We start from the raw sequence: 19,201 nt of genomic DNA on the forward strand, positions 1-19,201 counted from the left end.
GGCCCCCACCGCCCGGCTGCACCGCGCGGCCTCCTGCGCTCCTGGAAGCCCGGCTGTGGAGGGCTCTGCGGCCTCTGCCGGGCTGAGCGATGCCCCTGCTTCCATCCCCGAGCCACCCCGCCCGGCGGCGCCACGTCCGATGTCGCCGGTGCGGAGCCAGTCCACGGCCGACGCTGCTGCGTTCCACCTGCCAGCAGCGGCCCATCCTCTGAAGCCGGCCGCCGCTCCGGCCCCATCTGCGACTCCGGTTGCGGCCTGCCCCGCTGCCGCAACTGCGCCACCACCGGAGTCGGCCGCAGCCTGCTTGTCGGGCTCTGCGGCCTATCTATCAGGAACCATGGCTGCCCCTACCCACCGCCCGGCCCCAGCGGCTGCTGGGCCGCCAACATCTACGGCAGCCTCTGCCCCGCTCTCAACCCTGGCTGTGTCCCGCCCACCGGACTCCGGGGCCTACACCGGACCCTCCGTTTGGGTCGCGGAGGTCATCCGGAAGAAAAAGGCCAGGGAGCAGGAGGTCTGAAACCTGCTCCATGAGAGAGGGGAGGCTGGTATGGCGGCTGCACAGTCTATGGGGCGGCTCGTGTATACTAACTTGGAGAAAGGATACGGGTTCATCCGGGACCTCGCAACCGGCCAGAAGGTGTACATCAATGTGGCCTCCATTCGTCATGGCCGGGCATTGCGAGAGGATGACTTGGTATCGTACTACAAAGAGTACTGTCCCCGCGGCTACTACGTGGTAGATGTGATTGCTGAACCCGAAGGCCACGAACCCCCGTAGAAAGAACCCCTAAAGACACTCCCTGCATCCTGGGAGCTCCACGGCTGTGGGGCCCCTTGCTACCGGCTACCAGGAGGTGGCCCGGACTGTCGGGATTTTGCTGCACCGTTGTGCAGACCATGAGGACAGTTTTCATCCAGGTTGAAAAAATAATGTTTTTTTATATTGTTGAATTTGTTTTTACTGACATAGCAGGGATGCGAAAAAGGGAGTATTAATGTTAAAGCGAGGGGGAGTCTTTATTTTAAAGATGCTGTACGGGAAGTATTGTGAAAAAGAATGTTAATGTGTTTTGGGAAAAAAAAGAAAAAAAAAAAAAAAGAGGAAAAGGGGTTACTCCAGTTGAGTAACTCCTCATGTTATTAAAGTAAGAGTAACCGTATGTTAAGAGTTGATTTAGTGAATAATATGTTTAAAAAAAAAAATGTGTGTAACAGGTTCCGGGTATGAGGTAGAAGTGACGAATACGCCGACCATGACTCTTGTAGGTGAAGGATGAAGAAACGGAGAACATTGAACCAGACAGTGGTCCGCCAGTCAGATCCCCCACACCACGGACACCCCAAAAGGACGAGCGGGCGTCCATGACCTGGTAGGCGAAAGACCTCGGTCATGGCATTCCGGACAACTGAAGGTAGTGGAAGGGGAGAGCAGTGGGAGGTTCACGCTGTAGAGTAGTCCGGGTGGACTTCGCCAACCCGAAAGAAGTTGTCACGTGGCATGCGCACTGGTGAGTATCAGTAGGCTGCTCGGAGCATGGTGCTCCCGGTTTAGTTCGGCCCCGTGGGCAGCGGGTTTTGGCCCAATGACCTGTCCGACAAAAGACTGTGGATAATCTTTAGAACGACATAGGTAGGGAGTACGATTGTCGGGACAACAATGGACAAAGGGAGGAGGAGTGTGAGGAAGGTGACTTGACGGACAGATGTGACAGGCAGTAGGAGGGGATGATTTGTGCGCCAGAGACGGAGATTAACAGGATGGAAGGGTGACAGCTGGGAAAGGTAGATAGGAGGGTGTAGTACCGAGAAATTACCACAAGATGGCAGGGGAGAGTAGTTGAGGACTGAACATCAGCTTATGGCTCACGAAAAAGCGCTTAGTCATGGGGGGCGGGGAGATAGGAACCCAAGAGGGGAATTCCCCAGTGAGAGAGGGGATAAATAGAACTGGTTGGGGTTCCAGACAGGCCAGTCCCGGGAGGAGCTCAGGAAAGGAAGACTCAGGACAGAAGACCGGAAACAGTGGAAGAGCTCAACCAGGGGACTGACAGAGAAGAGACAGTCGGGGGGTGGCTATGACCCGACGGACCGCAGGACAGACAAGGCCCCGGGCGTACTGATTGGACGACGACCTCGGGCAGGTGAAGCGCTGGCGGTAGATTGGTCTAGGACAGCCCCAGCAAAAGATCTGCAAGGGACATTACTTTGAATGGAGCAAAGGTGCATGTACCTAGAGGTAGAGTGCTGTAAAGAAGCTGCGGTGCGTGGTTGTGGTCGTCAGGAGGATGACGAATAAAATCCGGAACTGATACAAGTGGAATCTGTCTCCATCTCGTCTTTGCCTCGTCTGGTAAGCAGCGGTCCACCCCCCATCCCCGGCCCCTATAAGAAAAAGAGAAAAGCTGCAGACTGAAACCAGGATCACCTAAATAAACAAAATCATTTTATCGGATACAAAAAAAGGACATAACCCATTAAAAACATTTAAAAAGTCATAGATATGACAGTAAACCCTGCTGGCCCAAAATAAGGCTAGAAAAACTGCCCCAAAAAAGACAAATGATGTACACAAATGGTTAATGTTGGTTCACATTGCAAAAGACAAAGTTTTTGGAGCAAAACAATACATATAAGAATCAGTGGTAATAGCTCAATAACTATAAATAATTAGATATAGGCATAGTAAGTAAACTCCATTTAGGAAAAGATAGAACAGTACCCATTCATTAGTCACCAACAAACAGATATAAATTTTAAATATGCGACCATAAATATGCCTCAATAGCTACAATCACTATGTGAAATCCTATAGGAAATCACAAGGAGGGAAGGAAAACCATCCCACAAAATGTGATTTGCAATAATCACAAACGATATACATACAGAAAACCGCATGAATGTCACAAATACCAATCCCTCCAAGTGGAAGCTGAATATAATCAACTAGGCATATCTATTGCAGGGGGAGCTTGTGGATATGCCCATCCCCGGCCCCTACCACACAGTTATAGCTATAGCTCCCTGTAATGCAATCTATTAGTAGCAGCTAGAGATGAGCGAGCACAAAAATACTCGGTTGCTCGTTGCTCAAACTGAGCAATTCCTAATGCTCGGAGTCTTGTTTTGAGTAAGGAGTATAATGGGAGTTAATGGGAAATCAGAGCGCTTTTCCAGCAGACCCTACAAAGAGGTCTGGGGGGCAGTGAAAATGCTGAAATGAATGGGTAAAGTGCTGAATGGAAGCAGAACAGCATGGGGAAGCCCCCTGGAAGCATCTCTGATTCCCAGATCACTGCTGAGAACAATGGTGTCACACTCTTACTCCACTTTAAGGACTGACAAGAAAATATTAAAAATCGACATTAAATTGTTTACAGGCAAAAAAAATGCTAAGAAACATTCTTTCCTGTATAATGACTTGTATGTAAGGCAAAATTTTAAAAATCATTTCAATAATAATAATGTAATTAAACCAAAATTGAAATTGTTATAAAAATTTGGAAATGTCAGTGTAATTTATGAAGGAAGGAAGAACTGCCAAAAAATGGTGATGAAAGAGAGTCTCAAATACACCCTGTGTTAGACATAAAGGAGGGCCTCATATACATACTGTTCAAATTGTCATGTAGTGGTACTCCTAGACTCATAAAGGCTATGCACTAAGTGCAAAGCCTGCAAAATATTACTAGCAGGGTCAGCCATACACCCAGGGTTGGTGTCACAAACCGGTGCACAGGGGCAAGTGCAGGGGCCCTGGACGAACGAGGGAGCCTACATGCCATCGGGGACACCAGCACGCCATGGGGCCTGTAAGTCGGGGGAGCCCAATGCCAGTACTGGCACCGACCCTCCTCAGATACTCAGCTCTCCCCATTCCCCGCATCTCCGGTATCTTCAGCATCTTCTGACTCTTTGTGATGTCTTTGGCCCATTATACTGAATAGAGCATTATAAGGGGACATTATACTTTACAAAGCTATATGGTATACTAGCTTTGCCCGTGCGAAATTTTTGCACATTGGTTGTTCGGGGGCGCAGGCAATTTCAGAAAAAGCAAGCTGGTCAAATGTAAATGTATTTCATGAGATCATGAACACAGACAGGTATTTATATATGTAGACTGGTAATACAATAAATTGGTTTGATAAGTAGAAGCCAAAAAATGTCTTCTGGTTGAGGTGCCACCTGCAGGTCATTGTGTCTTTCTGCAGGTATATGAAAATGAATGTTTAAACTGTATTTAGTGATAAAATCGTGAATGTGTGGTTTGTCTGGCTCTTTTCTTGCTGAAGGAAGCAAGTTTACCTTTGAAATGGTACATCATGTGTGTGGTGGGGCGAATTAATCAGCGAAAAAGCATTGCATGTTTCAAATGTGTTTGCATATGTGAATCACCATTTGTGTGTGTGGGTTGAAGAAATCACCGAAAAAGCAGTGCATGTATACAAATGTGTTTGCATATGTGACTCACCTGCAGTGAAGTGTGCAATCCTCCAATGTGCCTGAAATAGGCTGGGCAAGCACTTGAGCAAGCTGGAAAGACCCCAAGCCAAATGTTTGAATTTGTGATGTCTGTAAGCAGCTTTGTGGTAGTGTGCTTTGGGGTAGTGTGCAGCCACCTGCAGGTAATTTTATCTTTCAAATGGTGTCTCATTTGTTTGTGTGGGTGAAGTATGAACGGAGCAAGTGTTATGATTAGGTAACCGAGGAGGATAGCTGGGGAATAGGCTAGGCAATCAGATAATCAGAAAGGTTGGTAACTACGTGGATTGCAGACCCCTAAACGGACAACATAACTAGAATTAGCCGTGGGACGTACCTAGGATGCCCTAGACACCTCGGCAAAGCCAAAGAATTAACTAAGCCTCAAGCAAGAAAGGGGAAAGCTAAACTGCCCCGGAGTAGAACCCCAGAGGAATAGAAAGTCCCCAAACATATATTGCCGGTGAGACAAGATGAGGCACAAAACACAGGTAGAAAATAGAGTAAGCAAATGACGGGCCCAAACTGTCTAGATAGAATAGGACAGGAAAGATACTGTCTGCAATCACGCAAAAAACCCTAAGCAAAATCCAACACGTCTGATATGCAAAAATACTTTGGCCACGCGACCTCTCCACCACTAGATACTGATATAGCAGGGGATTAGCAATACTGAACACACATGAGCGGTGATATGTGGAACGGGGTCCAGTACAGGTCCCAGCAGGGAGCAAGGCTGAACTAACACCAGCAAAGCAGAAATCAGAGAACGGCAAAAACTGGATCAAATGCAAAAAGATTCCAGCAAACAACTTATCTGAACGATGCAGGACCAAGCAGGGAGCAGGCAGACTTCCAAATGCACAAGAAGAAACCAAATCACTAGCAACAACTGAGGAAGGGTTGCTCACTTAAATCTTCCCAGTCTGTAACACCTGACCTCCAATCATCCTCTTCAGGTGATTGAGTTTTGTCACCTAAACCAGCTCCATTACCCGTAGTAACCACCAGAGGGAGCCCAAACTCAGAAGCCAGGTCAAAAGTGTTCACAACAAGCAAGTGTGCAATTCAATAGGCAGTGCATGTTTACAAATGTGTTTGCATATGTGACTCACCTGCAGTGAAGTGTGCAATCATCCAATTTGGCTAAAATAGGCTGGGCAAGCAGTTCGGCAAGCTTGAAAGCCCCCAAGGCAAATGTTTGGATTTTGTTCGTGATGTCTGTAAGCAGCTTTGCAGTAGTGTGCTTTGGGGTACTGTGATGCTACCTACAGGTCATTTTTCCTTACTGCAGGTTTATTAAAATTGATGTTTAAACTGTATTTTGAGATCAAATTGTGGATGTGTGGTTTGTTTGACTATTTTCTTGCTGAAGGGGGCAAGTTTACCTTTCAAATGGTAAACTTGCCCCCTTCACACACATTTGTGTATGTGGGTGCAGTATGAACGGGGATACAAAGTAGTCACCGAAAAACAGTGTTTAAAAATAATAGAATAGATGGGGGCCATTATATACTATATGGAGCATTATATGGGGCCCATTATTCTGTATGGAGCATTATATGGGGTCCATTGTCAGTATATGGGGCACACTGTCTGATGGGAATTTTTCCAACATATTTTCCACAATGGCCTTTTGCTATAGCACCATTTTAGTCAACTTCTCCACCTCAGGAAGGAGAGATGCAAGGTACTCCTTGTAGTATGGGTCTAGCAGGGTGAACAACCAGTACTTTCTTTTGGTCAAGAGGAACGTAACGTGAGGGTCACAGAAAAGGTAGTGGAATATAAAGTCTGCCATATGCGCCAAGATCCCTGCAAGACAACAGTAAGTAAGTATAAGACAAGGTGCAGGGACCTTACATTGGTAGCACCGCTTCAGCGCCGCAATAGAGTCATGAGTTATCATAGAAAGTGCCCTGACTCTTCCAGCTTACTGCTGGAGGTGCACCAGGTGTCAGCACTCACCTTTATTATGCAATGAACAAAGGGACAACAACCAAATGGTGGCAGTGGGGGTGGATCTATCTATCTATCTATCTATCTATCTATCTATCTATCTATCTATCTATCTATCTATCTATTTCTCTGCAGTAAATCATTTCTATGTGTCTTATAGAGATGGAAACATGAAAGCCTTTTAGCTTAAAATGTTGTTTTTAAATAAATAACTAAATATATACAGTATATGTAAAAGAAATAGAAAATTCGAGAGACCTGGAGGGATAGTTACTTTCTGTTTATATAGCGTGACAACCAGGCAAGCAGAAAATAAGTGTTCTCCTAAAGGACAGCAGGAAACTAGAAGTGGCCTCCCGCATAAAGGGCAATAGAGAAAGCACATTTTCATTCTTGTACATTTGCTATACCGGAGAAAGTCTTTATGAGGAAAGTTACTGTGTGTATCGGGCAGTCTGCTGTGCTACTGTCCAGGTTGGTAAAAGTAAGCATTAGATGCAGGGCTGAAAAAATTCAACTGTGAATTTGATCTTTAGTCTTGGCTTACAAAACAACAAGCTGTTGTATTGTACCATATTTCAATGTCATTCTCCTTTCATGAAGGTAGAAGATTACTTTGCAAATGGCATTCATACATATGAAAGGTAGACTCAACAAATCCTGACTGATGCACTAGCAGGATGCAGCCGGCTTCCATTGATAAAGGCTTGGGGCAGCACATGTGCAACCCACTGATGAAGACAGCCAGTATCCAAAAGAAAAAGAGGAGCTGGCTGCCTAGTGTGAAAAATGCACACAGATAAGGCTTGCATAGGACACCAGTCACACAGTGCGGTGCAAAGTGTCTGAACAGCCTATTGATCACGCCCATAGTATTAGCAGGTGGGCTGTTCTGCACTATATACATGCATCACACAGATCCTTGACGTTTGGATTGTGAGCTTATCTGTCTTGGCCAAAATAATAACTAATACCCCATGTATTTTTATCCTTTTGCACTTTTTATCATTTTTGCAGGATGCAGCTGGACCTCTTCATGTTGGCTTGTTTTTTTCTGTGTGATGCCAGTATATAGTGCAGAACGGCCCACCTGCTAATACTATGGGCGTGATCAATAGGCTGTTCAGACACTTTGCACCGCACTGTGTGACTGATGTCCTGTGTAAGCCTTATCTGTGTGCATTTTTCACACTAGGCAGCCAGCTCCTCTTTTTCTTTTGGATACTGGCTGTCTTCATCAGTGGGTTGCACATGTGCTGCCCCAAGCCTTTATCAATAGAGGCCTGTTGCATCCTGCTAGTGCATCAGTCAGGATTTGTTGAGTCTACCTTTCATATGTAAGTTTTTTTTTTAATTTTTTTCTTATGTTAGCTGTTCAGATTTAGTGTTAGGCACTCGCAAAATCTGGGCATCCTTGACGTTTGGATTGCGAGCTTATCTGTCTTGGCCAAAATAGTAACTAATACCCCATGTATTTTTATCCTTTTGCACTTTTTATCATTTTTGCAGGATGCAGCTGGGCCTCTTTATGTTGGCTCGTTTTTTTCTGTGTGAGGCATGTACATAGTGCAGAACAGCCCACCTGCTAATATTATGGGCATGATCAATAGGCTGTACAGACACTTTGCACCGCACTGTGTGACTGATGTCTGTTGTGAATTCACTTTCTGGCCTCCCTCTGGTTATTACTGAAGGTAGTGGAGCTGGTCAGATTGACAGAGGGGTTGCGAGTTCTCTTTCTGGGCTCCCTCTGGTGGTTACTGGAGGTACTGGAGCTGATCTGATTGACAGAGACTTGCCACCTGATAATGAGGATGATGATTGGAGATCTGGGGTTTCAGATTGGGATTTAAGACAGCCGACTCCCTCTATCCCTGCTGGTGATTTTCTTCCTGTGCCTCCTGAGGGCTGATGTCTCCAGCTCTGTCCCTGCATGTTCAGCTAAGTGGTTCATTTGCTATTCTGTTTGCATTTGATCTGGTTTTGTTTATCTCTGTTTTGTGCGGGTCAGCCAGCTCCGGCTGGGGCTGTGCTGAATCACCGCCCATATGTTACTGCTTGTGCCAGTTTGTTTTGTCCCCTGTTAGACTGGCCTCTTTTTGCTCTGCTTTCAGAATATACCAGAGTGCTGATATAGTGGGGGTCGAAATCGTGTGACTTCAGTGTTTTTGTGCATCAGACGTGTTGGACTTTTTGCAGGGTTTTTTGCATGATTGCAGACAGTGTCTTTCCTTTCCTGTCCTGTCTAGTCAGTGTGGACCCCATCATTTGCTCAGTCTATTTTCCTGCCTGCGCTTGTGTTTCCATCTTGTCTCACTGACAATATATGTTTGGGGGCTATCTATTCCTTTGGGGTCTGCTCTGGGCAGTTTCGATTTCTCCTTTCTTGCTTTAGGCTTAGTTAGCTCTCCGGCTGTGCCGAGGCATCTAGGATCATCGTAGGTACCCTCCACGGCTACTGCTAGCTGTGTGGATAGGATCAGGGGTCTGCAATTCGCTTAGTTACCAACCTCTCTGATTTTCTGTGGCTTAGCCTGGGCCTGCTCTCCTCCTCGGTGACCCAATCATAACAGATGTCCTATGAAAGCCTTATCTGTGTGCATTTTTCCCACTAGGCAGCCAGCTCTTCTTTTTCTTTTGGATACTGGCTGTCTTCATCAGTGGGTTGCACATGTGCTGCCCCAAGCCTTTATCAATAGAGGCCTGCTGCATCCTGCTAGTGCATCAGTCAGGATTTGTTGAGTCTACCTTTCATATGTAAGTTTTTTTTTTAATTTTTTTCTTATGTTAGCTGTTCAGATTTAGTGTTAGGCACTCGCAAAATCTGGGCATCCTTGACGGTTGGATTGCGAGCTTATCTGTCTTGGCCAAAATAGTAACTAATACCCCATGTATTTTTATCCTTTTGCACTTTTTATCATTTTTGCAGGATGCAGCTGGGCCTCTTTATGTTGGCTCGTTTTTTTCTGTGTGAGGCATGTACATAGTGCAGAACAGCCCACCTGCTAATATTATGGGCATGATCAATAGGCTGTACAGACACTTTGCACCGCACTGTGTGACTGATGTCTGTTGTGAATTCACTTTCTGGCCTCCCTCTGGTTATTACTGAAGGTAGTGGAGCTGGTCAGATTGACAGAGGGGTTGCGAGTTCTCTTTCTGGGCTCCCTCTGGTGGTTACTGGAGGTACTGGAGCTGATCTGATTGACAGAGACTTGCCACCTGATAACGAGGATGATGATTGGAGATCTGGGGTTTCAGATTGGGATTTAAGACAGCCGACTCCCTCTATCCCTGCTGGTGATTTTCTTCCTGTGCCTCCTGAGGGCTGATGTCTCCAGCTCTGTCCCTGCATGTTCAGCTAAGTGGTTCATTTGCTATTCTGTTTGCATTTGATCTGGTTTTGTTTATCTCTGTTTTGTGCGGGTCAGCCAGCTCCGGCTGGGGCTGTGCTGAATCACCGCCCATATGTTACTGCTTGTGCCAGTTTGTTTTGTCCCCTGTTAGACTGGCCTCTTTTTGCTCTGCTTTCAGAATATACCAGAGTGCTGATATAGTGGGGGTCGAAGTCGTGTGACTTCAGTGTTTTTGTGCATCAGACGTGTTGGACTTTTTGCAGGGTTTTTTGCATGATTGCAGACAGTGTCTTTCCTTTCCTGTCCTGTCTAGTCAGTGTGGACCCCATCATTTGCTCAGTCTATTTTCCTGCCTGCGCTTGTGTTTCCATCTTGTCTCACTGACAATATATGTTTGGGGGCTATCTATTCCTTTGGGGTCTGCTCTGGGCAGTTTCGATTTCTCCTTTCTTGCTTTAGGCTTAGTTAGCTCTCCGGCTGTGCCGAGGCATCTAGGATCATCGTAGGTACCCTCCACGGCTACTGCTAGCTGTGTGGATAGGATCAGGGGTCTGCAATTCGCTTAGTTACCAACCTCTCTGATTTTCTGTGGCTTAGCCTGGGCCTGCTCTCCTCCTCGGTGACCCAATCATAACAGATGTCCTATGAAAGCCTTATCTGTGTGCATTTTTCCCACTAGGCAGCCAGCTCTTCTTTTTCTTTTGGATACTGGCTGTCTTCATCAGTGGGTTGCACATGTGCTGCCCCAAGCCTTTATCAATAGAGGCCTGCTGCATCCTGCTAGTGCATCAGTCAGGATTTGTTGAGTCTACCTTTCATATGTAAGTTTTTTTTCAAAATTTTTTTCTTATGTTAGCTGTTCAGATTTAGTGTTAGGCACTCGCAAAATCTGGGCATCCTTGACGTTTGGATTGTGAGCTTATCTGTCTTGGCCAAAATAGTAACTAATACCCCATGTATTTTTATCCTTTTGCACTTTTTATCATTTTTGCAGGATGCAGCTGGGCCTCTTTATGTTGGCTTGTTTTTTCTGTGTGAGGCATGTATATAGTGCAGAACAGCCCACCTGCTAATACTATGGGCGTGATCAGTAGGCTGTTCAGACACTTTGCACCACACTGTGTGACTGATGTCCTATGCAAGCCTTATATGTGTGCATTTTTCACTCTAGGCAGCCAGCTCCTCTTTTTCTTTTGGATACTGGCTATCTTCATCAGTGGGTTGTACATGTGCTGCCCCAAGCCTTTATCAATGGAAGCCTGCTGCATCCTGCTAGTGCATCAGTCAGGATTTGTTGAGTCTACCTTTCATATGTAAGCTTTTTTGAATTTTTTCTTATGTTAGCTGTTCAAATGGCATTCATAGACTAAAAAGTCTAAAAGTAAAAACAAATATAAAATTCTTCGCAACAAAACCCATTTTACCGTTTTAAAGAGGACTTTTCACTACTTTAACCCCCACGTTAATGACCGGGCCAATTTTTACAATTCTGACCACTGTCTCTTTATGAGGTCATAACTCTGAAACGCTTCCATGGATCCCAGTGATTCTAACATTGTTTTCTCGGGACATATTGTACTTCATGAAAGTGGTAACATTTCTTTGATATGACTTGTGTTTATTTGTGAAAAAATGGAAATTTGGCAAAAATGTTGAAAATTTTGCAATTTTCAACTTTGAATTTTCATGCCCTTAAAACAGAGAAATATGTCACACAAAATAGTTAATAAATAACATTTCCCACATGTCTACTTTACATCAGCACAGTGTTGGAACCAAAATTTTTTTGGTTAGGAAGTTATAAGGGTTATATTGACCAGCAATTTCTCATTTTTACAGCACCATATTTTTTTTAGGGACCACATCACATTTGAAGTCACTTTGAGGGGTCTATATGATAGATGATACCGAAAAGTGACACAATTCTAAAAACTGCACCCCTCAAGGTGCTAAAAACCACTTTCAAGAAATTTATTAACCTTTCAGGTGCATCACAGGAATTTTTGGAATGTTTAAAAAAAATTGAACATTTAACTTTTTTTCACAAAAACTTAACTTCAGGTCCAATTTGTTTTATATTACCAAGGGTAACTGGAGAAATTGGACCCCAAAACTTGTACAATTTGTCCTGAGTGCGCTGATACCCCATACATGCAGGTAAACCACTGTTTGGGCGCATGGCAAAGCTTGGAAGAGGAGCACCGTTTGACTTCTCAATGCAAAATTGGCTGGAATTGAGATCAGATGGAGAGCCCCTGATGTGCCTAAACAGTGGAAACCTCCAACAAATGACACCATTTTGGAAAGTAGACCCCCTAAGGAACTTATCTAGATGTGTGGTGAGCACTTTGAACCCCCAAATGCTTCACAGAAGTTTATAATGTAGAGTCGTAAAAATAAAAGATTATTATTATTATTATTATTTATTGTTATAGCGCCATTTATTCCATGGCGCTTTACATGTGAGGGGGGTATACATAAAAACAAGTACAATAATCTTAAACAATACAAGTCATAACTGGTACAGGAGGAGAGAGGACCCTGCCCGCGAGGGCTCACAATCTTCAAGGGATGGGTGATAATACAGTAGGCGAGGGTAGAGCTGGTCGTGCAGCGGTTTGGTCGATCGGTGGTTACTGCAGGTTATAGGCTTGTCGGAAGAGGTGGGTCTTCAGGCTCTTTTTGAAGGTTTCGATGGTAGGTGAGAGTCTGATATGTTGTGGTAGAGAGTTCCAGAGTAGGGGTGATGCGCGAGAGAAATCTTGTATGCGATTGTGGGAAGAGGAGATAAGAGGGGAGTAGAGAAGGAGATCTTGTGAGGATCGGAGGTTGCGTGCAGGAAAGTACCGGGAGACGAGGTCACAGATGTATGGAGGAGACAAGTTGTGGATGGCTTTGTATGTCATGGTTAGGGTTTTGTAATGGAGTCTCTGGGCAATTGGGAGCCAGTGAAGGGATTGACAGAGGGGAGAAGCTGGGGAATAGCGGGGGGACAGGTGGATTAGTCGGGCAGCAGAGTTTAGAATAGATTGGAGGGGTGCGAGAGTGTTTGAGGGGAGGCCGCAGAGCATGAGGTTGCAGTAGTCAAGGCGAGAGATGATGAGGGCATGGACTAGGGTTTTTGCAGATTCTTGGGTGAGGAATGAACGGATGCGTGAAATATTTTTGAGTTGAAGTCGGCAGGAAGTGGAAAGGGTTTGGATATGTGGTTTGAAGGAGAGATCAGCATCAAGGATTACTCCGAGGCAGCGAGCTTGTGGGACTGGGGAGAGTGGGCAGTCATTTACTGTAATTGATAGGTTCGTAGGGGGGGTCACGTGAGATGGGGGAAAGATGATGAATTCTGTTTTGTCCATGTTGAGTTTCAGATATCTAGTGGAGAAGAAGGATGAAATAGTGGACAGACATTGAGGGATTCTGGTTAGTAGGGAGGTGATATCTGGTCCAGAGATGTAGATCTATGTGTCATCAGCATAAAGATGATACTGAAAGCCATGAGATTCTATGAGCTGTCCCAGGCCAAAGGTGTAAATAGAGAACAGCAGGGGCCCTAGGACTGAACCTTGTGGGACTCCGACAGATAGGGGGCGAGGTGAGGAGGTGGTGTGTGAGTGGGAGACGCTGAATGTCCGGTCTGTTAGGTATGATGAGATCCAGGAGAGGGCCAAGTCTGTGATGCCGAGGGATGAGAGGGTCTGTAATAATAGGGAATGGTCCACTGTGTCAAAGGCAGCCGACAGGTCCAGGAGGAGGAGGACAGAGTAGTGTCGCTTGCTCTTGGCAGTTAAGAGGTCATTGGTGACCTTAGTAAGGACAGTTTCAGTGGAGTGGTGTGACCGGAAGCCAGATTGTAAGCGGTCGAAGAGGGAGCAAGAAGAGAGATGGGAGGACAGTTCAAGGTAGACGTGTTGTTCCAGTAGCTTGGAGGCGTATGGGAGAAGTGATATAGGGCGATAGCTAGATACAGAGGATGGGTCAAGAGAGGGCTTTTTGAGGATAGGTGTGATGGAGGCATGTTTAAAGCTTGAGGGGAAAACACCAGTTGTTAGTGATAGGTTGAAGAGATGGGTTAGGGTTGGGATGAAGACTGTGGTGAGGTGTGGGATGAAGTGGGATGGGATCGGGTCGAGTGCACAGGTGGTGAGATGTGATCTTGAGAGTAGAGTGGAGAGCCGATCTTCTGTAATGGTGGAGAAGTTGGTTTTGAAGGTGGAGGGCTGGGAAGTCGGGAGGAAGGGCTCTGGGGGTTGTTGACCAAAACTGTCCCTGATGTTATCAATTTTCTGCTTGAAAAATGAGGCAAAGTCTTCAGCTGAGATGAGTGGGGAGGGAGGAGGTGCTGGGGGGCGGAGGAGAGAATTGAAGGTGTTGAATAACTGTTTAGGGTTGTGAGACAGGGAGGATATGAGAGATGAGAAGTAGGTTTGTTTAGCTGTGGCGAGTGTGGTCTTGAAAGTAGTGAGGGACTGTTTGAATGCGATGAAATGCTCGTTGGAGTGGGATCTTTTCCATCTGCGCTCAGCAGCCCTGGAAGCTCGCCTCAGCTCTTTGGTCAGGCTGGTGTGCCAGGGCTGTCTGTTGATTTTGCGAGTTTTGGTATGTGTAAGTGGGGCAGCGGATTCCAAAGCTACAGCTATTGTGGTGTTATATAGAGCGGCAGCGTCATCCGCATTGTGTAAGGAACTTATATCTGTAAGAGGGAGGAGGGACTTTTTTTCACAAAAATGATCTTTTTGCCCCCAATTTTTTATTTTCCCAAAGGTGACAGGAGAAATTGTACCCAAAGGTTGTTGTGCAATTTGACCTGTATGCTGATACCCCACATGTTGGGCGCATGGCAGAGCTCGAAAGGGAAGGAGCACTGTTTGACATTTTTAACGCAGAATTGGCTGGAATTGAGATCAGACGGCATGTCGTGTTTGGAGAGCTCCTGATGTGCCTAAACAGTGGAAACCCCCCAATTCTAACTCCAACCCTAATCCCAGCCCTAGCTCTAACCCTAACTTTAGCCCCAACCCTAATCCTAACTTTAGCCCCAACCCTAATCCTAACTTTAGCCCCAACCCTAAACCTAACTTTAGCCCCAACCCTAACCCTAATGGGAAAATGGAAATAAATACATTTTCTTTATTTTATTATTTTTCCCTAACTAAGGGGGTGATAAAGGGGGGTTTGATTAACTATTTATGGCAGGTTTTTATGTTTGACAGCTGTCACACACTAAAAGACACTTTTTATTGCAAAAAATAGTTTTTGCATCACCACATTTTGAGAGCTATAATTTTTCCATATTTTTGCCCACAGAGTCATTTGAGGTCTTGTTTTTTGTGGGACGAGTTGACGGTTTTATTGGTACCATTTTCTGGCACATGACTTTTTTTGTCACTTTTTATTCTGATATTTTGGGAGGCAGAATGAACAAAAACCAGCAATTCATGAAATTCTTTTGGGGGGGGCGTTTATACAGTTCCGCATGTGGTAGAATTAATAAAGCAGTTTTATTCTTCGGGTCAGTACGATGACAGCGATACCTTATTTATATAATTTTTTTATGATTTGTCGCTTTTATACAATAAAAACTATTTTATAGAAAAAATAATTATTTTTCCATCTCTTTATTCTGAGAGCTATAACTTTTTTATTTTTCTGGTGATGGAGCTATATTGCGGCTTGTTTTTTGCGGGACAAGATGACGTTTTCAGCGGTTCCATGTTTATTTATATCTGTCTTTTTGATCATGTGTTACTCCACTTTTTGTGCGGCGGTATAATGATAAAGCAGTTTTTTTTGCCTTGTTTTTTTTTTTTTTTTAATGGTGTTCACTAAAGGGGTTAACTAGTGGGACACTATTATAGGTCGGGCTGTCACGGACGCGGTGATATTAAATATGTGTACTTTTATTGTTTAGATTTTTTTTCTTAATTCAAATATTGATTTAACGATAGAATATTTATTTTTTCATTATTTTTTAAATATTTTTATAATTATTATTATTTTTTTTTTCATTTCATTCTATGTTTTACACTGTGTCCCACTATGGGACACTCATTTTGTGCAGGCTGATCACTTATATGGCATGCAGATCTGCATGCCTTAGAAGCTGTCAGTGCTGCATGTAATTTCTCACTAACCTCAGAGACTTCCTGACATGCACTGCGCATAACAGGAAGTCTCTCAGCTCTGGTAACCCGGATGTTGTCATGACGACATCGGGTTACCATGGGAGCGATCAGGACCCCACGTCATGCCACGGAGTCTCCGATCCAAAGGCAGAGGGGCTGTCACAGTTGACAGCCCCTCTGCCTGCTCCCGGAACGCTGTGATCATGTTTGATCATGTCCGTGACCACTCCTGGCACTTAGTGCTGGGTGTCAGCTGTGAGAATCAGCTGACACCCGGCCGCGATCAGCCACGCTCCCCTCGTGAGCGTGGCAGATCGCCTATGACATACTATTCCGTCCATGTGTCCTGGGACTTAATCCCCATGGACGGATAGTACGTCTAATGTCAGAAAGGGGTTAAAGGGAACCTGTCAGCACGTATTTCGTATGTAATATGAGGACAGCATGATGTAGGGGTTGAAACACTGAATCCAGGAATGTGTCACTTATTAGGCTGCGTGCTGTTGTTTCCACACAATGAAGGCTTTATCACCAGGAGATTATCAATGCCAGGACTACAGCACACATGAGCCCTGTTGCGACCACACCACCTTCTCTGATAAACAGCTCACTGCCAATAGATAATGTACACCGAAAGTTGTGGTGTGGGCGGGGTGAGCTTTCTGAGCTCTGCTACATGCTACATTTAAAAACTATGATTGTTTCACAACTGCTGCTCCCAGTAAAGTTAGTGATATATCATTGGAATCAGGGTCTCTTTCTCTACTTTATACTGCACTCAGATGAGGTAGTAAAAACTTGGTGACAGATTTCCTTTAAGCATATTAATCGGGCCACATCATGAAACAGTGAGAGCAGAGCTGAATAATACATAGTTTTTATTTTTTAATTTTTTATCTATGTTGCTGAGATCATAGCTTGTAAAATTTAGACTCTATTTTGCTCTAAGACCAAGTGTGTATTACCACAAATTTGTTTCTGGGGGTGTTGAGTTTTTCCCCTGCATGATGTTAGCCAATCAGAAAAGGAAGCACCATACAGGAAAAAAACAAGAACACTCCCCCAGAAAACATCAGACTTAGCTTTTTTTGTGTGACATATGTAACTTCACACAGCCTGGCTCTCCTCACTAATCTTACTGATGAAATATACTTTGATTACAAGTGGGGAAGGGGAGTAGAGTAGAGCTGTGTGTCATTGCAAACACCTTTTGCATCTGCAGCTCACATCCAATGGCACTGCTAGCTCTGCTCTACGCCCACTCCTATCACATTCATAATGCCTTGGGATGTGAGCTGCAGATTAAGAAGTTGTTTGCAATGACAGGCAGCTCTGCTCTGCTAATCTCCTCTGTTTGTAATAAGAGTAGGTGTTGGCATCGAGATCAGTAACAAGAGCAAGGCTATGTGTCTTTACTTGTCTCACAGAAGAAATCTGGGTCTGACTTTCTCTGGTACCCTGTTATTTCCCCTGCATATTGCCTACTGCTTATGATTGGTCAACGTCATTCAGGGGAAAAAGTCAACACCCCCAGAGACAAAATCTCCGCTAACTATGATTTATTCAGCTCTGCAGTCACTATTCTGTGATATGACCAGTTTAACATGCTCAAATTGCTGAAAGATCCCCTTTAAGGTAAAGCTGATTGACAGTGATGGGCAGCTGATGACCAGAGCCCTGCAGAGTGGAATACAATTTTGACTTATTTGGGAGCAGTGCTGGCATTTTGGGCAGGCAGACCAGGCAGCTGCCTGGGGCCCCTTCACCTGCAGCCCCTTTATGAAGTGCCCAGAGGGTGTACAGCATTACTTACAGTGAATAACGCTGTGCATCCTCTGCAGTCCTTGATTGTCTATCCTAAACCCCCTCCAATCCCCCCTCTATCTCCCCTGCCTTGTCAGGTTAGAAGTTGAGAGTGAGGAGGAGGGACACAGCACAGAAGAGGTCAGACCTGGGGCAGGACATGTCTGCAGCCCTGTGTGTGTGTCCCCTCCTCCACATCATGGCTGCTCCTACATCACTGTCCTGAGATCTGCACAAGTGACATCAGGACCTGGTAAGTATACATATATGTATATCTGTGTGTACATGGGTAGTATACAGTGTGTCTGTATATGTGTATATAGTATGTGTGTGCATATATATGCAGTATATAGTATGATTGTATATATCTGTAGTGCATTTGTGTATGTGTATATATATATATATATATATATATATATATATACAGCTCTGGCAAAAATTAAGAGACCACCACATCAAAACCCTGTCATGGGCAGCCCATTATCCAGACCTGAACAACATTTAAAACCTCTGGAATGTAATCAAGAGGAAGATGGATAGTCACAAGCCATCAAACAAAGAACTGCTTATATTTTTTGTGCCAGAAGCAGTGTGAAAGGTTGGTGGCAAGCACAGGGGTGGACCTACCGCCTGTGCAGCCCGTTCATTGCATGGGGGCCCCGAGGGAGAGGGGGCCCCTCCAGCCTCCAGCAGCGCATGCAGGGGCGCAGCTATAATGAGGCGAGTTGAGCCAGCTTGTCAAGCAGCAGGGGGCGGCATTATGCGCTCCTCTACCCGCAGCACCTACAATTTAGCCTCTGCACACTGGTGCTGCGGTCCTGCAAGAGGCTTGCAATTGATGAAGTCACAGGAGGGAAGGAGTCAGGGCCCCCTGATCATGTGACCCCTGACTCCTCCCCTCCTGTGACCTCATCACAGGTCCTGTGCGCACAGCCCTAGCACTTGTTTTATGCAGGACTCTCTGCTGGTTGTCATTGTGCTGGATGAAGGAAGTTTACAGGGTGGATGTAGCAGAGCTGTGTGTGTACGAGGTGTATGGAGCGGATCTGTGTGTGAGGTGTACGGAGCAGAGCCGTGTGTACGAGGTGTACGGAGCGGAGCCGTGTGTGTACGAGGTGTATGGAGCGGAGCTGTGTGTGAGGTGTATGGAGCAGAGCCGTGTGTGTGAGGTGTACGGAGCAGAGCCGTGTGTACGAGGTGTACGGAGCGGAGCCGTGTGTGTACGAGGTGTATGGAGCGGAGCTGTGTGTGAGGTGTATGGAGCAGAGCCGTGTGTGTGAGGTGTACGAGGTGTATGGAGCGGAGCCATGTGTGTGTGTGAGGTGTACGGAGCGGAGCCGTGTGTGTGAGGTGTACGGAGCGGAGCCGTGTGTGTGAGGTGTACAGAGCAGAGGCGTGTGTGTGAGGTGTACGGAGCGGAGCCATGTGTGTGTGTGAGGTGTACGGAGCGGAGCCATGTGTGTGTACGGAGCAGAG

The sequence above is a fragment of the Dendrobates tinctorius genome, unplaced genomic scaffold (genome assembly GCF_039654945.1).
Source record: "Dendrobates tinctorius isolate UK_male_01 unplaced genomic scaffold, ASM3965494v1 ptg000075l, whole genome shotgun sequence".
In the NCBI taxonomy this organism is placed as follows: Eukaryota; Metazoa; Chordata; class Amphibia; order Anura; family Dendrobatidae; genus Dendrobates; species Dendrobates tinctorius.